The sequence below is a fragment of the Dipodomys spectabilis genome, unplaced genomic scaffold (assembly GCF_019054845.1).
Source record: "Dipodomys spectabilis isolate Male_0828 unplaced genomic scaffold, ASM1905484v1 ptg000057l, whole genome shotgun sequence".
Lineage (NCBI taxonomy): Eukaryota > Metazoa > Chordata > Mammalia > Rodentia > Heteromyidae > Dipodomys > Dipodomys spectabilis.
This window is the reverse complement of record NW_024870734.1, coordinates 3,024,907-3,043,931: the sequence shown is the minus strand read 5'-3', so window position 1 is coordinate 3,043,931 and position 19,025 is coordinate 3,024,907.

The window sequence follows — 19,025 nt, the reverse complement described above, 5'->3', positions numbered from 1 at the left end:
GGGGAAGTGGAAAGTGTGAGCCCTGGGGAAGAAAAGGAGATGAGGTTACTTCTCCCGCCATGACCACCCCAGAGGATGGAGACATGCCCCAGACCTAGAGGGACATGGATCTGAGAGCCCTCTCAGAGGCTGAGATCCACAGGGGAAAACTCCTGCTGCAGGAGCAGCAGCCCTGCTGCAGGTGTCCGGCCTACCTGCAGCGCAGTGCCAGACAGAGCTGGAGCCACATGGCCCCTGCACTTTGAGCTGCCACCACAGCTGGCATGGGGATGACAAGTGGGACACGTGGGCATCTGAGAAGAAAATCTGCTTCATCCATGACCTATCTGATGAGGTGGATTTCCAGAGTCCAGTGGATGAGCTCCACCATCAATGTAGCCAGCTGTTGGCACACATTCGCACCACCGAGGAGTCCCTCATGGCATGTAAAGAGCAGATGTCTGTCCTGGATAAGCAGTGTCAGCAGAATGCTGAGCGTGTGTGCTGGCTCTACCAGGAGAAGATGGAGAAGAAGAGAGGGCTACAGGAGCTGCTGTGGGTCCTCGCATGGGAAGGCGTGGACAGCAGCCTCCAGATGCCAGCACAGGCTGAGCCTCTCCCCCCCACACTGCTTCAGACGCTTCAGGCTCTGGGGTGGGCGAAATGAGGGAGGAGCAGAAAGGTTTGAAGAATTGCAACTTCAAGACAGCTTGGAAACTGCCAGAGTCAGAGTTCCAACCCCGTAGATGACTTCCTCATGGAGCACATCCTGCAGCAAATGCCCCACATCCAGAGCCACTGACAGATTGAGGGCTCAGGCAAGGAGCACTCCCTCCCTTTCTTCTGTAGACTGATGTGGATGATAACTCTCTATGTGACATACTGACGCTCAAAAGCCTTGGCAGCCACCAGAAGTAGGTGGCAGGTGGCCTCTCAGGTCTCCATCTGCCACAAGATGGGGGTAAACTGTGGGTCAGTTAGGGCAGAGGCTGCCGGGAAGCGGCCCAAATTCAAGGGACATCTAATGGCCCATTGGTGGCCAGGGAAGAGAACCATGCTATACTTATCACAAAGAATAAATTGTTTTCAAAGGATAAGAAAAGCCTCCAACAAAGATTTGTTCTTCCAGTCCTGGCGTTTGAGATCAGGGCCTGGCCACTGTCCCTGAGATCTTTTTGATCAAGGCTGGTGCTCTACCAGTTGAGCCCCACATCTCCTTCCAGCTTTTTCTGTGTGTAATGAAACCCCTGGTGTCAGGCATGCTAGGCAACCACTCTACCACTGAGCCACATTTTCAGCTAGGATTATTCCCCCCCCCCCCATCCCGGCCCAAACCCATATGGCCATTCCTCAGTTAAATAGGAAGTAGGGGCTAGGATGAATATGAAGCACGTGTCTGCTTCACACAAATACTCCCCTACCCCCTCTTGGAACCACTTTAGTTGAAGTTTCTCTTCTAACATTGAGGGATGAAAAAGGGAGGGGGGAGTCTTGAGAGAGGAGTACCAAGAACAGTTGCCCCCTGACTCCACAGCCTACCTCACACAAATGGTCCTCTAGATTCCAAACTTAGCTGACTCAATGTGGATTCTACACTGTCTCCTCACCTCTTCAATGCTCAGCATGAAATAAATGTCACCCTGGCCCCAGCCCACACACAGGGTAGAAGCTCCTAGTCCCAGACCAACTTCCATCTCTGACTGCCCCGAGTTAGGCCAGACCCACCACTCACTACAATGTTGGTGGCAATGACCTCATGTATGGATTCCAGTAACATGGTCTCTAGCAAAGAGCAGAAGCAACAGAGTGAGCAGGGCAGAAGTATGTGGTGGGGGTGATTGCTCTGAGATCTTCCTCCTTGGAGCCCTCCTGTCAAGCCAGAGCCATGCTAACCAAAGCATGGCCAAGTCCAGAGTGTGAGATGATATGGAAGAACACAGGACTAAAGGAGGCACTGCTTTGTCTTGGAGCACTTGAAAATTCCAATTATATTTGACCCATACCAATCTCAAAACCAACATGCAATGCCTCTCCTTGGTGTTATTGTCTGTGAGCACTGTCCCTGAGCTCTTTTTCTCAAGGCTGGCACTCTACCACTTGAGCGACAGGGACACTTCTTGTTTTCTGATAATTCATCGAGGATAAGAATCTCACACATTTTCCTACCCAGGCTGGCTTGGCAACATAATCCTCCAGATCTCAGCTTCCTGAATATCTAGGATGACAAGTATGAGCAACCTGTGCCCAGCATGTGATGGCTTTTGAAGGCATCTTGGCGAGTCTGTATAAGGATCCCCAAAGGGCCTGGATAGACCACAACCCAATCAAGGAGCTGGGATGGGGGAAGGGTGACCTTCTAACCATATTGTTCCCCAAAATTAAAGGTGCCAGAGGGTTTTGTATGTATCAAATACCTAGGCCAACAGCCTTGAGGCTTAGTGGGGAAAACGTGGAGAATACCTAAAGATTGCAATATAGAAATCTCTGATTTTGCATGTATGTGGTGTGTGTGTATGTGTGTGTGTGTGTGTGTGTGTGTGTGTGTGTGTGTGTGTGTGTGTGTGTGTGTGTGTGTGTGTGAACTCAGGGCCTATGCTGTATCCCTGAGTTTTCTTGCTCAAGCCTAGTGCTCTGCCACTTGAGCCACAGCCCCACTTGCTTTTTGATGGTTAATTTTATGTAAGTGTCTCAAGGACTTTCCTGTCCAGGTTGGCTTCAAAGCATGACAGGGCCCCAGGGCAGTAAGAGTAAACATAACTCACAGGTACAATCCCTATGTTAGTTGACTCCTGCCTCCTCGAGGCTAGACAAGGGACATGCAGCCCCGTGTCATCGTCCTCTAGAGTTCAATTGGGGGAAGTGAGCAAGGCCAAGCTGACTTTTGCCCACCCTGAGTGCTGATGCCAGAGCAGGTCTGTTCCACCCTAGGGCAAGAGGCTCCCAGAGGCACCAGGAAGGTAGAGGTCAGCTCCAGGCCAAACTAAGAGCCTTTGCCCATGGATACCCCAAGTTGGCCTTCCTGATCACCGTAAGGCCTGTCAAAGAATAAACCAAAAAAAAAAAAAAAAATTGAAGTTGTGCCTCCAAGTGCTAGAGCTCTCGCATTGAACCAAAGAGCTCAGGGACAGGGCCCTCAAGCTTTGAATTCAAGACCCTCAGCTGATCCTCCTGCAGTTTAGCTAAATATGAACTAGTAGGATTTGTGAAGTATTTCTGAAGAATGGTGATACTGAAGAAAGTATCCTAATTCTAATGAAAGCTGAACTTGTGACATACAGCTATGTGCTGAGTCCTTCACATGGTCCTGTTTGATGGGTCCTTCCAACATGGGAGTTTTGTGCTGAGTCCTCAAAAAGTCCTGTTTGTTGAGTCATCCCAAAGGGCGTTATGTGCTGAATCCCTGAGAAGAGTGGGCCCTGCTGGTTTTTCCAAAGGGTGCTGTGCGCAGTGTCCATTACACAGCTACTGTACACTGAGTCCTTCAAAAGGTACAGTGTGCTAATTCATCCCTTAGGGTATACTTCTATGTGCAGAGCCCTTGAGAAGAGATGGATAAGGTGAAATTTTCAAGTGCTATGTGCCGAGTCCTTTGACAATGTGGTATGTGCTGAGTATTTCCACAGGGCAGTGTGTGCTGAGTCCATCAAAATTGTGCTATGTGCTGAGTTTTTCAAAGGGTACTGTACACTATTTTACACAGTGTGCTACGTACTCAGGCCTTCAAAAGGGGCTGTGAGTAGTCTTAACACAGGGTGCTATGTACTGAGTCCCTGGGAAAGAATGGTACGCATTGAGTTTTTCAAAGCATGCCATGCACTTAGTCCATTACATTGTGGGCTATGGACTCCCTCCTTCAAAGGGTGCTGTGTGCTGAGTACTCTCCACAAGGTACTATATGCTGAGTCCTTCAAAGGGAGCTGTGTGCTGAATCCTTTACACAGGGTGCTTTGTGCTGTTTTTTGAAGTGTGCTGTGTGCTGACTCATCTCAAAAGGTACTATATTCTGAGTCCCTGAGAGGTAGTTATCCCCAACAATCACACCCACACAAACAGACACAAACAAACATACACAAACAAACATACACACAAGGCTCACCTTACACCTTCTTGGTGTGTGGATTGGAGGAGCATGGAGGAGAGTCTCCTCCAGCGATGGGGCTGAGGGGAGATTTGATACCCCAGGCAGGTACTGGGGTTGGGAAGGAGTGATGAGCAGAGGTGAGGCTACAATTTCCATGGCCTGGAAGCCTTTGGTCCCAGTCAGGGCTTGGCTTGCAGCAAGGGGTGGGGGCCAGGACCGAGGCAAAGAGGGGGAGGGGGGCAAGAGGAGGAGGGAGTTGGGCCCAAGGCACACTCCCATGGCAGCAGTGGCCAGGGGCACGACTCAGGAGAGGGCGAGGCGGTGGGCATGCCCGGCAGGTGCAACACAGCCCAGGAGAGGAGAGGAGTGGGGGCAGATAGAGAGCAGAGAGAAGAGCGAGTACACATAAGGGCAAGTGGCTTCATCAGCTGGCGGCCTCGCTGATCATAGTGCAGGTTCTGGTGGGGAGCACAGAGCACGTGGAGATGGCACAGCAGGCACATCGCCACAGGCAGCCACGTGGAGGCAAGGTGCCCATGGCAGCCCTGAGACTGAGGTCCCCACAAGGGGGGCACAGGAACGGCTGAAGTGGGGGTGGTGCTGGCTGAAGAAGAGGAGTAGAGGTCACATGCAGCCCTGCCATGCGTTCGCAGATGCCCCTACCCCCTCCCAGCAGCATTGCATTTCAAATATGGCACTTTCGAATCTGACCAGCTGCACCTCTCACAGTCGCCCAGAGGATATGGCGTGCCCCTGGAAGGCTTGTGGCCCTGAACTGGTCGCTAGGCCCTGGTCCTAGGACTCTGGGCCCATGTGCACCCGGGGCCTCCACTGAGAGCTTCTTCGATTAGTACATGTGAGTGGTGGCTCTGAGGGCCCACAGCCTGGAAACACTCTGGCCAACCTACCACTAAACGGACCTGCACCTCCTGCCTCCCCTTTCCTGTCTTCTCCTCAAGTCCACCCTCCCCCCCCCAGTCTGCCATGGTCCTGTCACAAATGTGCCCCAGGGGTAAGGGGTAGGGGTGTGTGTTGACCTGGGGATCCCACCCCCATCCCTAGTGGCCAGTGTCCCAGGAAACAGGAAGATGCAGGAATGGGTGAGGAGGTGTGACACAGAGCTCCTGGCCTGGAGCATTGGGAGCTACACAGCCACACATCTGCACCCTTCCTCTCTTTGGTGGGAACCTGGTGGCTTTAATTAGAGGCGGGAGCAGCACCTTCACACCTGTCTTCTCGAGTCTTTTTCTTTTTGCTGGGGGTGGTGGGTGTTGGATGCAGAAGATAAGTCCTCCTTGTTGTGTGAGCCCTTGTCTTCTGTGCTCAGTCACCCTTTCACCTGAGGAGGGTCCCAGAAGAGCCCACTAGGTATGTGAGGGCACTTGGAGTCAGACAGAAGGTGAATATCTGGGAAGAATATACCCCCACTCGGACCCACATACACCCAGCCTGTCCTCCCTCCCCCCATCCCAGCTGTCAACAGTACTCACAGGGTGATCACATTTCCCAGCTCTCCCAGCATCTGCTGGTGCTCCCTGTCCATCTGGTCTCCTCGTCCTCCCCAAGAATCCACCAAGTCACCCAGAAGCATCTAGGCTGGAAGTAGGGAGTCCATCCATGTATGTAGCCTTTAAGACCCCATCCGTTTCCCCAACACTGCCCCAAACCCAGGTCAGACACCCCCCTGGGGCACCATGACCCCCTGCTTGTTTTCAGCCCCGGCTCTGAGGAGCCATCTATCTCGGGACACCTTCACCAATTGTCCTAGCCTAGGGTTTTGTTCAATGGGGAGTCAAGGCTGGTTGTTCCCAAGGGAAAGTGTCTGGCCCTGGAGAAAGGGAGAGGCAGGGTTGTTCTGCATTATTAGAGTGGTGCTCCCTTTGGTTGTATCCCCTGTTCTGACCAGGCAACCCCCATGCTCCAGCTTGTATCTTGTCCCAAAGAAGGAACCAACAAACTCAGGAGAGGCACTGCTCGGAACCAACAAACTCAGGAGAGGCACTGCTCTGACTCTATGTGTGTGTGTGTGTGTGTGTGTGTGTGTGTGTGTGTGTGTGTGTGTGTGCATGAGAGAGACAGAGAGCATGAGAGAGAGAGAGAGAAAGGGAGGGAGGGAGGGAGAGAGACAGACAGACAGACAGACAGATAGACAGACAGATCATCTGTCTCCTTATACAGCCTGACTGTGCTCAGGTGAGTGATCCGTTGGCAAATTGCAGGTGCTGCATGGACTAATCTTCTGTCAGAGTTCTGGATTTCTGTGTGTTTTTTTTTTGTTTTGTTTGTGTATATGTGGGTGTGTGTTTGTGTGTGTGTGTTGGGAGAGCAGGGAGATGAGAGCAATAAAACATATTTAATGCATCGTGTCTACAAAGAGCAAAAGCATTTTATTTGTGTGTGTGTGTGTGTGTGTGTGTGTGTGTGTGTGTGTGTTGTTCATTTTTCATCAATGCCAAGTATGAGTCTAGCAATAATTTGTGTTTTCTCCTTTACAGTTTCATGGCTCCTTTGGGGAAGGTTTCAGTACACGTTCCTTTCTACCTTTCTGTTCTCCTTTTCCTGTAGCCCACAGTAGCTGCTGGGGCTGCGTGGGTCTCCCCTAGAATGCTTCTGTGAACTCCAGACCAGAGTGGACACCTGTCCATCTGTCTTCAGCCAGAAGGCTCTTGAGGCAACTGTGACCACAGCCATACTCTTCCTGCCAGACAGTCTGCTCTAGTGTGTATAGTTGGAGCAAAATCAAGGGTTGGGATTGTGTCCTCCAAACGTAATTAGGGAACGAGTTTGGGGGGGGGCAGTAGGGCAGGGGCTGTGAGGCTAGGAGGGTATGGGGGGTAGTGAATGTTGTGACATGGTAGATGGCTCACCACGACCGAGAATGAAAGGGGAAACTTACCCAGGGCATTGACTGTGTCCATGGGCATCTGGGCAGGGGACTCCAGGCCCCCACTGGTGGCATGGATTCCCTCCTGGGGCAATGTACTGGTGGGCAGTTCTCCCTGGAGTCCTGCAGACTCCAGTCTCTGTCTGGCCTGAGCCATTACCAGCTGGGCAGTGGTAAGCAAGTTCATTCCCCCTGTTGGAACCTGCTTGCTAACTGCTGTGGCAGTTAGCTAGGGCTCTCGGAATGCCACTTTCTGTAACCTACTGTAGGCTGTCTGGAAGAAAATGCAGACCACTGAATTTAGAACCCTTCAAGTTTTCCAGCTTTTTTTTTTTCCTTGAAGCTGGCCATTTCCACTAACGCCTGGGATGATGGGTCAAATTACCAGACGATTTCAGCCTCCAAACAATGATGTTCAAAGCAGCACAGGAGAAGTTCCCAAGCCAGATGGTCTCCTTTAAAGAACGTCATGCCTTGACTGACTTTCTTCGGCAGCTGTTGATTCTCCTCTGGCTCTCTCTAGGGTGACCACCACAGTCAAGGATGTCGTGAGGAGCAGAGATTGTGACCTCACCATCCCTAGCCTGCCATCTGTGAGCAGAGATGATTCCCAGCACCTGAACTAGACTCTGGGAGATTCAGAAACCAGGGATACCTCGAGGGTCCTTTCTCTGCAACATGAAACTTGGGGGCCGGATGTGGTAATCCTGACTGGCCCCAGGGGGAGGAGAGGAGGCCCCTTGAGCCAGGCTTTCAGCTCACAGCAACCGCATTCACACCTACATGGGGAACTGAGTGCCACAGAGCTGGTCAGCTACTGGACAGAGATCTTTGAGAAGGCAGGCATCCCAGAGGCTCTGGAGTCCAGCGAGTACATAGTGGCTCACATCCTCAGAGCCAAAACAGTTATGTATGGTGGCACCAGGAAGGGGGAAGAAGGAGGAGGGAGAACTGAGGGAGAGCTACATCAGGCTTCGTACCTCCTCCCCCACAGATGATTCTCATCTGTATCAGATGGGTCTTTTCTGCAGTATTTACATAGACAGATGTTCATTTATTTATTCAACAAACCATTACAGTGTGCACCAGTCTCTGGGTGGGTCACAGACAAAAGTTCCAGGACTGGTTCCACAGCCCATGAAGAAACCTTGGATTGATTTGGATGCCAGTGCTTCAAGCCTGTCAACCTAGCTACTTAGGAGGCTGAGTTCAGAGGATTGAGGCTTTTGGCCAGGGCAGGAAATCCTGTAAGACTCTTGTCTTCAATTAACTACCAAAAACAAAACGCCAGAAGTGGATGTGTGGCTCAAGCCGTAGACTGCTAGCCTTGAATAAAAAGGCTTAGGGACAGCACCTAGGCTCCAAGTACAAGGCCCAGGGCTGACACAAAGAAAGTAAAGAGAGAGAGGAGGGAAGGACAGAAGGAGAAAAGGAGGAAAGGAAGGAAGAAGGGAGAACATGGAAGCCTTGGTTTGGAGTCCCTGGATCAAGGGAGCCAACTATTCACAATCTCTGTGGGGACAGTTTCAGAACCTAAAGCCAGTATGTAGGACCAAGCCACTGATCCCTTAGCAACTTCATGAGAGCAAGGAGCTGTGTGGTCACCGATGTAGAGGGAACCAGCCTCGAGTAGAACCTAGGGCTCAGGGTGGGTCACCAGGTTTAAATTATCCCCAGCCTCATCGAGTTTATTTTCTGGTCAGATAAGAAGAAAGTTTCCAAGGGCTAGGGAGGTATTGGGGTGAGAAAGTTTCAACGGGGGGTAAGGGTTAAGCAGGACTTTGAAGAGGGAGGATGGTCTCAGGTCAGGTGTGTCAGGAAATTGGAACCATGACCTCGCCTGACAACATAAACTATCAGTCTTTGATCCAGCCAAAATGTTATTAAAAGTCCTGGCACCTTGGGTTCATCATTGACAACCTGGCTGCCATTCACTGCAGGATGCCTGTGCAGTACATCCTTGGGAACTAGGACTTTCCAGGGCTCAATCTGAGGATACCACCTCCGGTATTCATTCCTCCATCAAAGACTGAGGTAAGCATGCCACTGCCACAGGACAGCCTTGGAATTAGGGCAGGAAATGGGTCTCTTGTCTGGCTCAGTCTTTAGTCTAGATGGCAGATCTGGGATTCAGAGAAGGTAGGCTGAAGGTGGGGCAATGCTGTGTAGAGGCTGGTGGGAAAACCAAAGCCACTGGGCTCTGAGCAGGGTGGTTTCTTTGATAAAACTCACAACATAGGAAAATTTCTGGGATAGAGCAGCCCTTTTCACCTCCCCAAGATGGACTTAGATCTCCCCAGTCTCCGTCCCTTGACCAGGAAACCCTTTAGTTCCCTTTAGTGGTTGAATAACTAGACCTCACCTCACTGCCCAGTGCTGAGGCAGGACAGTGAGAGAGCCTGAGTCTTTGATAAGGTCAGAGGATTTTCAGTATGAGATTGTACTTGAAAGTCCCAATTTGGTGCATGGTCAGTCCCATCTAAGACTGCCATGATGTAGGACATAGAAGCTAGAGAATAAGAGCTGGATGGGGTCTGTTCTGGGAGTCCTGAGTATTATGTGTTAGCTTTGAGCTCCCATATGCCCACCTGCTTCCCTTCCTTGGTTGCGTCTACCCTAGAAAAAGCTTGAAACTAGGGCGTGGATCTTATTTTTTATGCTCCAAGATAGCACTCTACCATTTGAATCACAGCTCCACTTCTAGCTTTTTTGGGTGTTTAATTGGAGATAAAGGGTTCTCATGGGCTTTGCTGCTAAGTGGCATCCAACTGCAGTCCTCATAACAGGACTGGGAAAGTATGTTTGGCTGGGTGCCAGTATCTCATGGCTTTTATCCTAGGTACTCAGGAGGTGAGATCTGAGGATCATAGGTCAAAGTCAGCCTGCTCAGGAAAGACCCTGAGACTCTTATCTCTAAGGGATTGCCAGAAAACCAGAAGCAGTGCTGTGTCTAAAGCAATTGAGTGCTTGCCTTAAGCTGAAGAGCTCAGGGCAAGCAACAAAGTCCAGAGTTCAAGCACCTTAACCAACAACAACAAAAAAAGAGGTGATTAAGTTTTCCGCATAGCAGTGAGTATGGTAGGAAATGCCATGCTCTTCTATGAGGCATTCTAGATATGTGTGAGGCTCACTGTTTTGTCTACACTGGGTCTGATGTCGGGACTGCCACCTTCTCAGGGGTGGGATGTGGTCCTATTTGAGTGAGTTCATGATTCTTTTCTCAGGGACTGCTGAATCCTTGGGCTCTCCGTTTGTGTGTGTGTGTGTCTGTGTGTGTGTGTGTGTGTGTCTGTGTGTGTCAGTCTGTCTGTCTATCTGTGTCTGTGTCTGTGTGTGTTTGGAGGTAGAAGAACTGGGCCTTGTACTCAAGCCCTAAATGTTGTTCTGGAGATTTCTTGCTCAAAGCTAGAGCTCTGACACTTGAGCCACAGCTCCACCGGTGGCTATTTGGTGGTTCAGTGTAGATAGGAGCTTCACAAACCTTCCTACACGGCTGGCTTTGAACAGTGATACTCAGACCTCAGCCTCCTGAGTAACTAGGATGACAGACAGGAGCCACCCGTGATGGCTTTGTGTGTGTATGTGTGTATGTGTGTGTGTGTGTGTGTGTGTGTGTGTGTGTGTTTTATTTATTTATTTTATTACAGACAGGTTACAATTACATGGGCAAGATAATGAGTACATTTCTTATCAAGCATTGCAGCCTCTTCCATTGTTTACCCTTCACATCCCTTCCCAGCCTCTCCTCACCCCCCCATCCAATCCTCTCCCCCGCACCAAAGTTGTAAAGTTCGTTTTTGACATGACAACTTGACAATCATAGTTGCATCGGGTCCACCTGTATCCTTAAACGACTTGTTTTTCCCCATCTCCTCCACAAATTATACCGACATCAACTATAGTGTGGGGGAGGGACATACAAATCTACAAAGAAATAATCTTATAAATGAGTTAGAAACAAACGCATGAAAGAAAAAAAAACAATTAAATATATATCTAAGGGTTCATTTTCCTAACATCACATTATCTGAACTTTCCTGCTTGACTCATACATATACTAGATTTTGCAAATAAGGGAAATCATGGGACCTATGTTTCCTTGGGCTTGGCTTACTTCATTAATATAAATTTTTCCAAGCCTTTCCATATCCTAGCAAATGGGGAAATGACATTCGTTCTGATGGAGGCATAGAATTACCTTGTGTATATATGCCACACTTTCTTGATCCATTCATCTACTGAGGGGCATCTGGGTTGGTTCCATATCTTAGTTATGGTAAATAATGCTGCAATAAACATAGTTGTGCTGGTAGATTTAGTCTGGTCTTGTTTGCAAACATTTGGGTAAATGCCCAAAAGTGGGATTGCTGGGTCATAGGGGAGCTCTATGTGAAGTCTTTTCAGAAACCTCCATACTGATTTCCAAAGTGGTTGAACAAGTTGACACTCCCACCAACAATGAAGTAAGGTTCCCTTCTGTTCACATCCCCTCCAGCATCTGTTGTTGTTAGTGTTCTTGATTCTAGCCATTCTAACTGGAGTGAGTTTGTATCTCAATGTTGTTTTGATTTGCATTTCTTTTATGGCTAGGGAGGTTGAGCATTTCTTCATGTGTCTATTGGCCATCCTTCTTTCTTCTTCAGAGAAGTTTCTCTTCAAGTCTTTAGCCCACTTATTTATTGGGCAGTTGTTTCTATGAGGATTTGTTGTTGGGGGATGTAATTTTTTGAGTTCCAAGTACATTTTAGATATGAGACCCTTGTCCGTTTTATGGCTAGTGAAGATCTTTTCACAATCCGTGGGCTTTCTATTGAACTTGCTAGCTATATCCTTTGCCATGCAGAAGCTCTGCAACTTCATGCAATCCCATTTGTCCAACCTTTCTTTGATTTATTGTGTTTCCGGGTTTCTATTAAGAAAATTTCGGCCTGCGCTAAGGAGGCCTAGAGTTTCTCCTATTCCATCCTGTACTGTTTTCAGGGTGTCTGCTTTGACTCTGAGGTCTTTGATCCATTTGCAGTTGATTCTGGTTCAGGGTGATATATAAGGATCTAGTTTTAGTTTTCTACAAGTAGTTAACCAATTTGCCAGCAGCATTTACTGAAGAGGTGGTCTTTCTTCCATTCTATTATTTTGGCTCCCTTATCCAAGATTAGTCGGCTATAGGTCTGTTGGTTCATTTCTGGGTTTTCAATTCTATTCCTTTGGTCCTGAGGTCTCTTCTGGTAACTTCTAAATGCTGTCTTTGGGGGCAGCATGGGCTTTGAGTCTGAGGTCTGGGAGCCTGGATGTGTGAGACCCTTGAAGGGGACTCAGCAACGTTAAATTATAAGAGCAAGAGAACTTTGTGCCCTGGAACTGTCTATTCCCATTGGCCTGGTTGGTGGCAGAGGGAGTTTGGGAGGATCTCGAGGTGGGGCACACAGGGGTTGGCTCCCCAGGGGGATAGAGCACATGGTCAGCACTTAGTACGGTTTGAGTCCTGTTAGTATGGAACGTATTGGCATGGGTCTTCTCATCATGACGTCTGATAGGCAAGGCCAACCCTACTTTAAATCTTGACCTGTGTTCTTCAGATCTCAGCCTCCTGAGGAAGTAGGTTTATAGGCATGAGCTTCTGGCACCGGGCCTCAGATTCTTTTTGTTATATTATGGTTTGAACTCAAGGCCTTAAGCTTTCCAGTCAGGTCTTCTTCCATGGGAGCCACGCCTTTCTGTCTTGGGCATTTCTGAGATAGAGATTCCATATATGCTCAGGCTTGGCTAGATCATGGTCCTCCTGTGACATGCATGCACCACCATGCCTGGTCCTCTGTAGTTGGGATGGTAAATATGTAGCGCCATGCTCAGTCATCGGTTTAGATGACTGTCCCAAACTCATAATCCACAGCAGCCGATTCTTGACCACAGTTGAAGCTCTGGGTTTGGCCTGGAACCATTGGTCCTCAGTCTCCTCACAGTACAGTTGTGAGGAAACAAGGGATCAATACAAGGGGAACTCTGGGGCAGAGCCAAGCATAGAGGTAACAGTCATTGGGTAAGTTTCTTGGCAATTCTGTGAGCATATAACAAGAAGATACTGGAAAGGACTCAGAAAGGGCTTGTTATTTATCATGCTGCAGGTCTAGGATTATGAAACAAAACATGGCTCTCTTTCATTCTTACCCTATCCCATGAGGAAGGGGATCCTTCATTGTTCAGCTTTGCAGCATCAGAAAATGAGGCACGGAAAAGCTGGATGACCTACTCATGACCCCCAGCTGACAGAAAGCTTGGCCTGACTTCTCTGCCATGCTTCCTAGGACAATGGGTGCTATTCAGTCCACTTCTTGTTGTGGGAAGTCCACTTATTGTCAGTCGTGGGGTTTGAACTCTGGGCCTGGGCACTGTCACCAAGCTCCTCAGAACAAGGTTCGGACTCTGCCACTTGAGGCACAACACCACTTCCGGTTTTCTGGTGGTTCTTTGGAGATAAGCATCTCACAGGCATTCCTGCCTGGACTGGCTATGAACCATGATCCTAATATCTCAGTCTCCTCTGTAGTTACCTTTCTAGGTCTGTGCCACCGGCAGCCGGCTTAAGTGTAATTCTCTCTCTCTCTCTCTCTCTCTCTCTCTCTCTCTCTCTCTCTCTCTCTCTCTCTCAGTAACTTGTTGAAAGGGTGTTGGTGGAGGTGCCTCAGCATCCTCATTTGGCTGGGACCCTCTTATTCTGGAGGTAGGCTGTGGATCAGGAGCTTTCTTGCTCGGCCTGTAGAACTAGCTTCCTTAGGTAATTCCCTCTGTGCGAGGGGTAGACTGTGATGATTACTCATTGTCAGTCTGTGTGGTGAGTACTTCCCCACTACCCTTTGCTAAGACAGTTAAAGGAAAATGGTTGAGGAGGCATCGCATTGCCCAACTGCACAACTCTATCCCTAGCCTTTGATCCTCACTGCCACCTATCTGGCCAGACCCTGATTATAAGAAACTGAATTCATTCTATGTCTCCTTCGCGTTACTTCTGTGTGTCGTTTCAGAGAGTGGGGGCAGTGTGCAGAGGAAAGACCCGAGATCCAACACCTCTTGGGGGACATTTGTTGTTTGACAGCACGAAGTCATTGCTGTTGATAAGGAGGAAGCCTGCATCAGACTGAGCTGCAACAATGCTCAAAGCTAGGTAAGCTGTTGAAGTATCAAACCCACCCATGTCTGCTTCCCACTCACAACAAGGACGGTGCAATACAGGTAGCCCAGCACTGGCCCTAGGGGACTATAAGTGGATGGTGGTGGTCAGGTGCCAGTGGCTCTCGCCTGTCATTCTGGCTATTCGGGAGGCTGAGTTCTGATTGTCGTCACTCAGAGCCAGCCCAGGCAGGAGAGTCTGTGAGATTCTTTTTTTTTTTTTTTTTTTGGTCCAGTCATGGGTCCGGAACTCTGTGCCTAGGCACTGTCCCTCAGCTCTTCAGCTCAAGGCTAGCACTCTGCCTCTTGAGCCACAGTGCCACTTCTGGCTTTTTTTCCTTTTTGCTTATGTGGTGCTGAGGAATCGAACCCAGGGCCTCCGGCATGCAAGGCAAGTGCTCTACCACTGAGCCACCTTCCCAGCCTCAAGTCTGAGATTCTTATCTCCCATAAAATACCTCCCTCCCCCCCGAAAAAAGCTAGTTTTGGTGCTGGGGCTCAAGTGATAAAGCTTCAGCCTTGAGTAAGAGAAGCTCAGGGATGACACTGAGTCCCTGAATCCAGGACCTGTGACTCACAAAAAAATAAAATAAATGAATAGTGGGCACTTGTCATCTTACTACCAAAATGGATGGATTAATTCTTCTCTCTGGTTCTTGTAGCCAAAGGTAAGGGGCTTCCCTTGATGCTCCTCTAAACTTCTCCTCTCTATTATCTTTCCCAACGTCAGTTGTAGGATAGAATACAGATCATCCCACTTGATGTGACCTTATGAACACTCCCTTACCTGCCTTCCTTGGGGTGGAGATCATGGATGTTCTTACCAATGGGAGAATGAATCACGGAAGAGATGGGGGTAGGTATCCTTGAAACTCACACACACACACACACACACACACACACACACACATACACACACACACACACACACACTCACTTAGGCCAACTCTGACTAGCCTTTTCAAAAGACATTTTATCTCCTTGGATTAACTGACCTATGAGAGGAACTTGATCCCCTATAAATGATTATTTTAACTAGTGCTTGCTAGTTGACATGAGATAAACAGAAGCTCAAAGGAAAGGTTCTGGAGGCTGTCTGGCTCAGGTTCACACTTGACATCCTGGCTCCATGGGAGGCAGAGATCTGAGGATCAAAGATCGAAGCCAGCCATAAGCTGGAAAGCCGATAAGACTCTTCTCTGCTTGGACCCACCAAAAATCCAGACGTGGAGCTGTGGCTCAAGTGGGAGAGTAGAAGCCTTCAGTATGAAAACTCAGAAAGACAGCTCCCAGATCCTCAGTTCAAGCCCACACATGAAATGGCCTCATTTGTTGCCCCCAGACTGCCTGGCCCTCAAGTGCCCTCTCACAGATTGTGATACCACACTGGTTCCTGGATAGTGTATCAGAGCCTTCAGGTGGTGAAAGCCAGGCCTTCACCTTTGTGCACTTTCAACCCACACCAGCTGGAAGGCAGAGCATGACAAGGCCAACAGCCTGCAGAGCGGAGAAGATCCCCCTCTGCCATGGTGATTGGAGTGGGCTTCTTAGAGGCAGCACTTGAAAGGGGGTCTTGCTTAACAGGGAGGATGTGACAGGAAGCACAAAGAGAAAAGATGCCATAGATGAAGGACAACAGAGAGGAGCGTGTTCTTTTCCAGCCAAGGCTGCTTGTTAGAAACTCGGTAAAGTTGGGCAAGACTGTCCCAAGACAGGCCCAAGGGGTCACAGAAGAACAGCTATCCAATATTGGGAATTTGTCTTAGCAGTAGTGGGCTCACCTAGCACACAGGAAACCCTGGGTTCGATTCCTAGGTCCCACATACACAGAAAAAGACAAAAGTGCTACCTTGGCTTTGGGTGGAAAAGGTCTCACTTCAAGCAAAAGAAGCTCAGGGACAGCGCCTGGATCCTGAGTTCGAGCCCCCGCACTGCCAACGTAAAACTGCTCTCCAAGGGACCTGGGTGACAGGTGGATGGTGTGCCCTGTAGCTCTTAGTAGATCCATTCATGCTTTGTATCTCCTTCTTTGACAAAGGGGATCCGGACACTCCTTCTGTCCTGGGCACCCTGGACCCAGTTATCAGCAACCCTCCCAAAGGCTTCCACTGGTACATGGAGCAGCTGGCCCCAGAAATCCTCAGGTATCTGTTGGGTGTGGAGGGGGGATACATGGGCAGGCCTCAGAAGTCCTAGTAGGTCTGATCTTCCCCAGACATCCAGGCCATCCAGAGGAAGCAGATGGGAGCTTAGAAAAGGATAGTGATGTGAAGGGGGCCCTTTAATGCTCATGGCCCTCCCCATATTCTGAGCCTCCCTTTGCTCTCTCTGAAGGATGTAGAGGCGTGTCTAGGTGGTAGTGTCTAGAGGCGGACTTGTTGGAAATTGTAAAGTGTGAGACACCATAGGCCATGCGCTGATGGCTCACGCCTGTCATCCTGGGTACTTGGGAGGCTGAGATCCAGAGGGTCTTGTGTCCCAGCACAGGGAAGAAAGTCCAATGAGAGTCTCATAGCCAATGTTGGTGCCATGGCTTAAGTGGAAAAGCACTGGCCTTGAGCAAAAATCATCATCAGGGACAGTACCCAAGCCCTGAGTTCAAGCACCTCATCCAATAAAACAATAAAGAAAGACACCATTTGCTTGCCAGAGATGGTGAAGGAGTGGGGTTGCTGTGGTTGGGACACCAGGTTCTGGCCTCAGTGTACAGCCATTTCTAAGAACTCCCCAAGTTTAACCAAGTGTGAATTTACAGCAGGGTGGGCATTGTCTTACCAAGAACTGCAGAGGTTGTGGCCTGTCAGGCAGGGAATGGGCGAATGGGACCAGGTGTGGGAGATTAATGTCAATTATATTCTCTCCAACCAAGGAAGAATGTTTTTGGATGCTGGTGTCAAAGTCTGAAAGTGTAGGGTTAGATGTGCTTTATGACCTGACAAGTTGGGTTTCCTTGGTTGTAAGAAGGTGGCTGAAACCGGGCACTGCCAGTGTCTCACAACTGTCATCCTAGCTACTCAGGAGGCTGAGATCTGAGGATCATGGTTCAAAGCCAGCTTGGGCAGCAATGTCTGTATGATTTTAACTCAATTGAAGCACCAGAAAACTGGAAGTGGTGCTGTGGCTCCAGTGGTAGAGCGCACACCTTCAGCTGAAGAGCTGAGGGATGGCACGCAGGCCCAAAGTTCAAACCCCATGACCGTCGATCAAAAATAATCTGGCTGAGTTTTCTTTATAGCGGAGTGTACAGTAGGAAATGCCATACTGTTTTATGAGCCATTCTAGATGTGTGAGAGCTTCTGAATTTTGTCAACATTTGGTCTGAGGATGGTAGTGCCATCTTCTCAGAGTTTGGGATGTTCAGTTGGTCAGGGACTACTGAGGCCTTAAGCTAACCATGTGTGTGTGTGTGTGTGTGTCTGTGTGTGTGTATTTGTGTGTGTGTATTTTTCCCTCATCAATCTCTGCCCACTTCCTGGATGCTTGTCTGCCTCTTCCTGACCTTGGATGGTGCCCTTCCTCAATTGCAACCTTGTCTTTAGCTCTCTATCATGGTCTACAATGAGTCCTAAATTACCAGAGACCTGCATAGTCCAGTTTTCCTTGGGACCCAAGTCCCGGGTGTCCATATCTTTGTCCTCATCCAGGCGATTCTGGGTCAGCAGTGCCGGCTGGCATATATTCTTTCCTGCCTCTGGGGGGGGCAGGGTCAGTCATGCTGGGTCCTGTCCTTTTCTCAGCTGGGCCCCTGGCTGCATGTCGCACTCCCAGCAGGCTGGCAGTGGAGTGGAGGAAGGGTGGTTGCCAGTGCCTCTGGCCAACTCGACCTTGATAGCTGACTGAAGGCTCCCCAAACAAGGATAATCTGGGGGTACATGAGAGGTGATGCCAAGGTGGCTTGGATGTACGCTTCGATGTCTAGGAAATGTCACTGTATCTTATCGTAGGCAAATCTATCTTCTGGCCCCAGCTGGGCCTCTCAGGTCCTTCTAGACAATTCTGGATGCCCAGAATACAGAGAAATATGCTTTAGATTCCAGGGCCAGGGAACTGGGGGATGAGAGATTGGTATGGCCAGTACCTCAATGTTTTAGGGTATTAGTTTTGACCTGGATGAGCTGAGCTAGGACTGGGGGCAATCCTGAGTCACAGTCACAGTAAACTCTCAAGCCTAATCAAGTGGTTTCTCCCTAAGTCCTTCTTGGGCTGAGGGGTTTGGGCCATGGCAGTAAGTTCCACGGAACCTGCCCCTCGATTTCCACACGGAGCCACAGTATCAAGGGAAGGACACTAGGGATTATCCTTTGTAGTCGGCCCATGATTGCAGACCTTCATCTGCCCCCCTTCCCCAAGCACTGGTGAGGAAAGCAGGGCTCCATGCCCTAGGACTCCTGGGATAGTGCCTGCTACAAGCAGCAGCCAGTTGGCTGTGGATTCCTGAGTCTACAAAACTTTCATGAGCCCAACTCAACACCTGCCCAAGTTCTGACTGACAAATTTGCACTCTTGTGATACTTGTGTGAGTGGGTATTATCTGGTGTGATATCTTGCAGCTCCTGCCCCTCCTGGCCCAGAACCGTGGTCTGAGATAGTAATTTACTACTCAGATCCACATTGCACCCATGATAGATGCCATTCTGATGATCTTCATGCCCCCAGCCTTGATAATTCTCTGCTACTGTGGCTTGCTCTATAGGTAATGTCCTCCAAACAAGCTGCTATCAAGACTTGCAGGACACCTAGACATTAGGAGACCCTGAGGGGCCCACTGGAAAACCTCTGCCTAGAGCCACAGAGTAAGGTCCAAGCAGGCCAGGTATCGGTCATGGGGCTTGAACTCTGGGCCTGTGCACTGTCCCCCAGCTCTTCACCTTACCACTTGAGCCACAGAGCAACTGGTTTTCTGTAGGTTCCTTGGAG